The sequence below is a fragment of the Nicotiana tomentosiformis genome, chromosome 10, assembly GCF_000390325.3.
Source record: "Nicotiana tomentosiformis chromosome 10, ASM39032v3, whole genome shotgun sequence".
NCBI lineage: Eukaryota > Viridiplantae > Streptophyta > Magnoliopsida > Solanales > Solanaceae > Nicotiana > Nicotiana tomentosiformis.
The window spans coordinates 77,693,299-77,701,252 of NC_090821.1; the positions used below are offsets into that span (position 1 = coordinate 77,693,299).

The following is a 7,954-nucleotide window of genomic DNA, read 5'->3' on the forward strand; positions in this document are numbered from 1 at the left end:
CCTACAAATATAATAAAGTGTGTTAATTAAATTAACATATATAAATATAGTTCGATAAAAATAGATGTAAATATTTTAAAGAATTACCAGTAGTCTCCTCGTAGCCCCCATGCTCCTTGAACCCACACAGTGCAAGGAGCCACCCTTCTCAGATGCTCGAGCCTTCTTTCCCAGTTCACTCTTCTTCTCGAATTTCTCGGTGGTCCAATACCTCTGCAGATCCTCCCATAAATGCAGTAGAACCCATGAAGGGTTCTTGTTAACCTTTCGAGCGGAGGAGAAGGAATCAGATAGTCTCTTACGACATTTGTACTCCCAATTTGCACAAATTTCATGGTTATACCGATCCCCCCGGCACACTTAGTCTGCAAATAAAGTATGTAATGTTAGATAAAAATATTATTAATATAATGCTTAAATAGATAAGAATTATATTAAAACCTTAAATTGGTTGAACATTTGTTGCACGAGATCCGGTGGAAAGTCACTCCAAGTCGGATAGGGTGCATTATACAACCGGCCAAGAATTTCAGTGATTGTCTTTGTAACCTGATGATTAGGTATGAACCTGCAACATAGCAATTACATTAAATAAATAAGAGTAGCTATTATAAATCAGCAAAAATAAAGAAATAATAAATAAATCTTACCCATTGCCCTCATGCCTGATGATCATCCTATGATAACGATCATACCTCACTTCATCTGGATCATCATCCTCCGATGAATTTGAAGCGTGCGCAAAAGGGGAGGCATTTGACACACACCCCATTGTTATTGCTTTTTTTATACTTGGAGAATTCCTCGGTGTGAAATTTGTAACCATTCACATAGTAGTTAGACATAGTCGTAACCGTAGGTGCAGGTCCCCAAGATATGCCTTTCAAAAATTGATTAACACCGTTGTTTGGATTATTGACCTACATGTAGCGTTAAATAAATCACAAGTGATCAAGTATATTCACAAGCATGTATATTCACATGTTATAAAGTATATAAGATTCACTTACACACTCTTTAAACCATGCCTCAAATGTAGAATATACAACACCATGACCAAATTGACTCACGAAGTCACTGAGCGACGCATTGAAAATTATTTGTTAGATGCATCAACCAAATTAAATAGTAGCCCATGTAATTTAATCTTACGTCAACACTTACTTAAGAAAGGGTTGAACTTCCGGACAATTTAGCAACATATGATTTGAAGTTGATTTGTACTCCATACTACTTAGACCCCTTTTTGTTCGATCTTTAGAACCTCGGGCTGGTTGATTGAATATGGACATTGGTAGATATAATGGATTAATATCAATCATGACATTATACCATTTGGGCTTATTTCAAGCACATGGCACATTACTGTCAAAGTAGTAAGAACAAAAATGGGCAGTTTTCTTTGCAAGATAGGCTTTGCATATGGATCCTTCAATCCTATTCCTCTGTTTAACAAATCGTTTACACTTACCGATAGTCCTGCACATTGTCATATTAGAAGATAACGTTAAAGAAAATTACAAGAATAAATCAAGGTTTGATCATTACCTCTCGAATGGATACATCCACCTGTATTGAACCGGGCCTCCAAGTGGCGCCTCGTGTACAAGGTAAATTGGAAGGTGTTCCATCACATTAAAGAAACCACATGGAAAAATCCTTTCCAGCTTATTACTGATTACAGGAATGTTCCGATTCATTTGAAGTAGGTTTTCTTCCCTTAATGTGATAGAACATAAGTCTTTGAAGAATAAACTTATCTCTGTGATGGGTTTCCATATATTTTCAGGCAAACCACAAAATGCAATAGAGATTAAGGTTTCCATGAAGATATGACAGTCATGACTTTTCATATGAGTCAGCTTTCCCTCAACCATATCGGCACGTTTTCCCAGGTTTGATGCATAGCCCTCGGGCATCTTTAGGTTTGTAACCCACTCACAAATCTGTCGTCTTTGTTCCAAAGTGAATGTGTTGCTGGCCTTGGGCTTGAATACCTTACCATTGTTCCCAGACTGCAAATATAATTCAGGTCGCCTGCAATATTCTTGTAAGTCCAGTCTAGCCTTCGGGTTATCTTTTGTCTTATTTTTGTCATCCATCACTGTGTTGAACAAATTGTCAAAATAGTTCTTCTCAATATGCATGACATTAAGATTGTGTCAGAGAAGATTATCCTTCCAATATGGAAACTCCCAAAATATGCTCTGTTTTGTCCAGTTATGAGTAACACCATATCCAGGAAATCTAGAAGGTGGGGCCTCGGTAACTTTGGTGAAGTTCTGAACCCTCTCCCAAATTTCCTCACCGGAATAAATCAGAGGTGGCAAATCATGTTCAACTGTATTCTTTTTGAATGTGTCTTCATCCTTCTGAACTCATAATCAACTGGCAAGAACTGACAATGACAATCAAAACATGACTGCTTTCGGCCATGTCTTAAAGTGAACGCTTTACCATTTTCCATGCAGTAAGGACATGCTAACTTTTCGGCAGTCATCCACCCAAACAATATTCCATACGCAGGAAAATCATTAATGGTCCACATAAATTAGCACGCAAGTTGAAATTTTGCTTAGTTGATATATCATATGTCTCAACTCCATCATACCACAACTGTTTAAGCTCATCAATCAGAGATTGCAAATATACATCAATCAAACTCTTTAGATTGTAGGGACCTGGAATAACACAATTTAAAAAAATATAAGGACTAGTCATACACATTTCAGGCGGAAGATTATACGGCGTAATAAAGACCGGCCAGCATGAATATGGTGTTGCAGAAACAGAAAATAGCGTGAAACCATTAGCACACAAACCCAACCGAACATTCCTCGGTTCACTAGCATAATCCGGATACGTCCTATCAAAATACTTTCAAGCTTCCCCATATGAAGGATGACACATAACACCAGACGACCTTCTATTTTCATAGCGCCATCTCATATGAGGAGCGGAACTCATCGATGCGTACAACAAGAGGTGAATAATGCATCGACTTCACAACAACCTTCTTTCTACTGGAAACCCGCTTAAAACGAGGTTTTTCACAAAATTTACAACTTTCTAAATCTGCATCACCCTTATAATACAACATGCAACCATCTTCACAACAATCAATTCTCATAGACGAGAGTCCTAACTTAGAAACCAAACTTTTAGCCTTATAGAAATCTTCAGGTATGTTGAAAGCTGGGTCAACTAGTTCACTCATAAGGCCAATGACAAAATCCATTCCCGCTTGAGAAATATTGGTATCTGATTTGATACTTAATAATCTAACCGCAACAGACAACCGAGAGTGCATACTCCCTTGTCTTAGTGGATGACTAGCGGCTTCTAACTGTTCATAAAAATATTTTGCCTCTTCGTTAGGAGGTTGTTCAACACATTCATGGGTTTCAAAATCGAAGTGCATCCCTAAAGCATCCGCAACCATTTCATGGTATCTAGGATGTTGAACGCTATTCTCCACCGACCTACTACTTTCACCAACAACTACGTTATGGAATACACCATTAGTACCATCAATCTCTCCATGACTAGTCCACACAAAATAATTATCTATAAACCTCTTTCTATAAAGATGAGTCGTAACATCCTCCGGACCAAAAAAATGTAAACACTTGCACTTCGTACAAGGACACCTAATCATCCCTCCAATCCGAAACGGTTCAAGTGACATTGCATGCCTAATAAATTCCTTAACCCCTTCTATAAATTCCTCCCTAAAAAACCGACGATTAGGATAATTCCTATTATACATCCAACTAAGATATTCCATCTACATAAAGAACAAATAAATTATATTAATCATAGTTCAAATTAATTTATATAATTAAGTTACATAATAAACTTTAGTTACTGTAACGGTCCGACTTGTCGTTTTAAGAATTTACACCTCGTTCAATGACTTAAGGTCTCGAGCAGCTTCGCAATATGTATTATGACCTGCGGGTGTGGTCGAGTTTGATTTAATAAAGATTCGAAATTTAATTAAACGAACAATCCTTAATTTGAAGCTTAAATGGAAAGAGTTGACCGGAGAGTTGACTTTTGAGAAAATGACTCCGGAATGAAATTTTGATGATGTCAATAGCTCCGTATGGTGATTTTGGACTTAGGAGCATGTCGGAAAAATTATTTTGAGGTTTGTAGTGGAATTAAGCTTGAAATACCGAAAGTTGAATATTTGGAAAGTTTGATCGGGGGGGTTGACTTTTTGATATCGGGGTCGAAATATTATTCTGAAAATTTGAATAGCTTCGTTATGTCATTTATGATTTGTGTGCAAAATTTGAATTCATTCCGGATTGATTTGATATGTTTCGGCATAAAATATAGAATTTGAAAGTTTAAAGTTCATAGATTTTGATTTGAGATGCGATTCGTCGTTTTGATGTTGTTTGATATAATTTGAGGCCTCGAGTAGGTCCGTGTTATGTTATAAAATTTGTTGGTATATTCGGACGGGGTCCAGGGAGGCCGCGGGTGCAAAATATTGGCCGCGGATGGGAAGGACGGTCAGGCACCGCGGGTGCGAAAAATTAGCCACGGATGCGAAGGCCACGAGTGCGAAAAATTTGACGCGGATGCGAAGGCCACGGGTGCGAAAAATTTACCGCAGGTGTGAAGAAATCACCGCGGATGCGAAAACCCTTGGGCAATACAAAAATAGAGGGGTTCCAAACTTTTGCCATTTTTGGGCATTTCAAGCTCGGGTTGGGCGATTTTTGAGCAAGGTTTTCACGGAAAAACTTGAGGTAAGTCCCTTGTGATCATTTCTACTCCATAATATTGAATTATCCTCGAATAATTCGATTAGATTATATTTTTTTGAGGTATAGATCAGGGGTTTGAACTTAGGGATTTGAAAATAAAAAATTAAGATTTGGAGGTCGAGCTGTTATTGGAATTCGAAAAAATTTGTATGGTTGAACTCGTATCGGAATGAGTGTTCTGATTTCATAAATATTTTGTCGGGTTCTGAGGGGCGGGCCCCGCGTTGACTTTTGTTGACTTTTTTGGAATAAAATTTTAAGCCGACGTATTATTATCCAAAATTATTTCCGATGAATTTTAATGAAGTTATAAAAATAATTTGGATAGATTTGAGCTGTCCGTAGGCCAATTCAATCAAGAAGGCTATTTTGGAATATCGGCCTAACTTCAAAAAGGTAAGTGTCTTACTTAACCTCGAGTGGGGGAATTACCCCTTAGGCATTGAGTCTTATATGCCATTTGTGAAATGTGAAAAGCCGTGTACGCGAGGTGACGAGTACGTACTTGGGATTATACGTGCAAAAATTCATTGAATTAAAGTCTTAGGAATTTTTGTGTAGTAAATTGGAACATTGTGGAAAATTATTAAATCATCTGTTTGCCATGCCTAAATCCTTATTGTTGAATTTGTTTTTATATGATAATTTGATGTGATTGTTACTTGAAATATTTATGAAATTTCGTGAGTATTGTTGGTTTAATATTTCTTGGAAATTAATTCCAATATGAATTTTCCTCTGCAAATAATTAATTAAATGAGTTTAAGAAGAGGTGTTTATATAATTATTGAAAATTTGAATTTAATGAAGACTTTGCTTTATGTTGAGTAATTTCTATCTCTTCGCATCCGCGGCCAATTTTTTACGCCCGCGGCCTTCGCATCCGCAGCCAATTTTTCGCACCCGCGGTGCCTGGCCAGCCCATGAATTTTTCGCTTCCGCGACTCATTTCTCGCATCCGCGAGCTCACACCTGCGGCCCTTTTTCACGCAGGTGCGATCACACCAATAGCCAAACTGCTTCACCTCCTCCTCCAAATCCAAATTCGATCCGTTAAGCATTCGAAACTCACCCGAGGCCCTCGGGACCCCGTCCGAACATACCAGCAAATTTCATAACATAACACAGACCTACTTGAGGCCTCAAATCTTATCAAACAATATCAAAATGACGAATCACACCTCAAATCAAAATCTATGAACTTTAAACTTTCAAATTCTATATCTTGTGCCGAAACATATCAAATCAATCCGGAATGACTTTAAATTTTGCACACAAGTCATAAATGACATAACGAAGCTATTCAAATTTTCAAAATAATATTTTGACCCCGATATCAAAAAGTCAACCTCCCCGTCAAACTTTCCAAAAATTCAACTTTCGGCATTTCAAGCTTAATTCCACTACAGACCTCAAAATAATTTTTTCGACATGCTCCTAAATCCAAAATCACCATACGGAGCTATTGAAATCATCAAAATTTCATTCCGGAGTCATTTTCTCAAAAGTCAACTCTCCGGTCAACTCTTTCCATTTAAGCTTCAAATTAAGAATTGTTCATTTAATTAAATTCCGAATCTTTAGTAAATCAAACTCGGCCACACCCACAGGTCATAATACATATTGCAAAGCTGCTCGAGACCTTAAGTCATTGAACGGGGCAAAAATTTTTAAAATGACAAGTCGGGTCGTTACAGTTACAATATAATTAATTTAAATCATTTGAGTGCTTATTAATTTGAAAGTTCATATATATCCCTAAATAAGTTTTTTTTTTAAAATTCAATTAGACCATTAAAGCGAAATATAATTAAATGAAATAAAATTAGCTAACCCTAACATTAATCATAATTAAAATTAGTTAAATTAAAAGAATTAAACCCTAACATTAATCATAAATCATAATTAAACTAATAGAACAAATAATTGAAAAAATTAAACCCTAGCATAATCAGAATCAATATAATTAAAAAATTAAAATTATCTAACCCTAGCATAACAATAATCTTATAACATAGATAATGCTAGGATAAACATAATCAATAGGAGTAAACCCTAAATCTTATGAAACATTAACTAAACCCTAATTTGTACAATTGAATGAATTAAAATTACTTAAATTACAAAATATAGATAACTAACCTTCAAAGAGAAGAGAGGGGGTTTGATTTTGGGTGATAATAGTAGTAGGTGGCAGTAGCGGAGCAGTGGTGTCAGAGGAGGCAATGGTGTAACGACCCGACTTGTCGTTTTAAGAATAAACACCCCGTTCTACGACTTAAGGTCCCGGGCAACTTCATAATATGTATTATGACCCGCGGGTGTGGTCGAGTTTGATTTTCGGAAGATTTAGAATTTAATTGAAAGAGAAATTCTCATTTTGAAGCTTAAATGGAAAGAGTTGACCATAGAGTTGAATTTTGAGCAAACAACCTCGAAAAAGAATTTTGATAATTTCAATAGCTTCGTATGGTGATTTTGGACTTGGGCGCATGTTCGGATTTGGATTTGGAAGTCTGTAGGACAATTCGACGCATTTTGACGAAAGTTGGAAAATAGACGATTTTCGGAAAGTTCGATTGAAGGTTGAATTTTTGATAACGAGGTCGGAATCCGATTCTGGAAATTGGAATAGGTCCGTTATATCACTTATGACTTTTGTGCAAAATTTGAGGTCAATCGGACTTGATTTGATAGGTTTCGGCATCGAATGTTGAAGTTGAAAATTTCATAATAGACTAAAGTTTCAAGTGAGTTCGCACAAGACCTAATTTCAATCGAGAATACCTCTCTTTATATGAAGAGTTATATGGTGTATTACTTATCAAATGAAAGGTCTTTGTGTGTAGTTTCCAACGCTTCAAACCGTTCGTCATTTGGACATTCCTACAAGAAGATATGACCAAATTACCAAAGGCTAACAAAATGCGATTATGCGACCAATTATGCGACCACTATGCGACCATTATGTGATCGCAAAATGGTTATGCGGCCGCAAACTGGTCGCAAAATGGTCCAGAACAGCCCAGTTCTGGGTATGACTGTCCAACGGGATGGGACGTGACAAAATTAACGGGACGGGACGGGACAAAATTAACGGGACAACATTTAGCTGGGACGGTGGCGGGACGGGACAAACGGGACGAAACGGTAGGCCCATCCTGTCCTGC

At 37.0% G+C, this 7,954-nt stretch overlaps 1 long non-coding RNA gene across 1 annotated transcript; it reads right to left on the bottom strand.

Annotated features, from left to right (window-relative positions):
• Nucleotides 1-778: 778 nt before the first annotated feature.
• Nucleotides 779-1,222, bottom strand: LOC138899644 (uncharacterized). The gene is made up of 3 exons (XR_011411390.1): nucleotides 1,165-1,222; nucleotides 1,011-1,077; nucleotides 779-920 (listed from the first exon to the last, which is right to left on the bottom strand). It is a non-coding gene; the product is annotated as an uncharacterized lncRNA (long non-coding RNA).
• Between the last annotated feature and the right edge of the window lie 6,732 nt (nucleotides 1,223-7,954).